The sequence below is a fragment of the Orycteropus afer genome, unplaced genomic scaffold, assembly GCF_000298275.1.
Source record: "Orycteropus afer afer isolate SDZICR_OR568_19922 unplaced genomic scaffold, OryAfe1.0 scaffold00172, whole genome shotgun sequence".
In the NCBI taxonomy this organism is placed as follows: Eukaryota; Metazoa; Chordata; class Mammalia; order Tubulidentata; family Orycteropodidae; genus Orycteropus; species Orycteropus afer.
Genome location: NW_006921759.1, coordinates 3,927,201 through 3,928,239, shown reverse-complemented (window position 1 = coordinate 3,928,239; position 1,039 = coordinate 3,927,201).

The following is a 1,039-nucleotide window of genomic DNA, read 5'->3' as shown; positions in this document are numbered from 1 at the left end:
AAGAATTATGAATTTAGGCATATCAATTCATCTTTTTGTGAACTTCAGTATTTTGTGCTATAAAATTAAAGGGGTTAGGCAAACTAAAGGTTCTCAATCACTAGTATAGCAACCAAGAGACAAGGATGATCTAATAAATAACCTGGTCTTACTTGAGTAATATCTGAACAACTACCAGTTACAATTTCTTTTCCTCCAATCCTCCCCCTCAACATGGTTTTACTCACTTATACATCCATCCAGAAAACATTGATGATGTATCTACCATGTTGTATTGTTGTTTGTGCCATCAAGTCATCTCCAACTCATAGCAACCCTATGTACAGCAGAACAAAACACCGGCTGGACCTGAGCCAGCTCCACGATTCTTGATACACTTGAGCCCATTTCCGCTGCCACTATGTCAATCCACCTCATTGAGGGCCTTCCCCTCTTTCATCGACCCTCCACCTTAACAAGCATGACATCCATCTCCAGGGAATGGTCCCTTCTGACAACATGACCAAAGTATGTGAGACAAAGTCTGGCCATTCTCACCTCCAAGGACCATTCTGGCTGCATTTCCTCCAGGACAGACCTGTTAGTTCATTTAGCAGTCCACAGTGCTTTCAGCATTCTTTGCCAACACCACAGCTCAAAAGCATCAACTCTTCTTTGGTCTTCTTTATTCATTGTCCAGCTCTCACATGCATATGAGGCTACTGAAAATACCATGGCTTGTGTCAGGCTCACCTTATTCCTCAAGGAGACATCTTTGCTCTTCAGCACTTCAAAGAAGTCCTTTTTAGCCGATTTTCCCCATGCTGTACATCATCTGAGAACCAAAAGGGAAGAACACACTTGGCATTTCTCAAGCTGAAAGAACTGAAGAAAAAAATTAAGTCTCAAGTTGCAATATTGAGAGAGACTATGGGCAAAATATTGAATGATGCAGGAAACATCAAGAGAAGATGGCAGGAATACACAGTCACTGTACCAAAAAGAACTGATCAATCTTCATCCATTTCAGGAAGTGGCATATGATCTAGAACCAATGGTA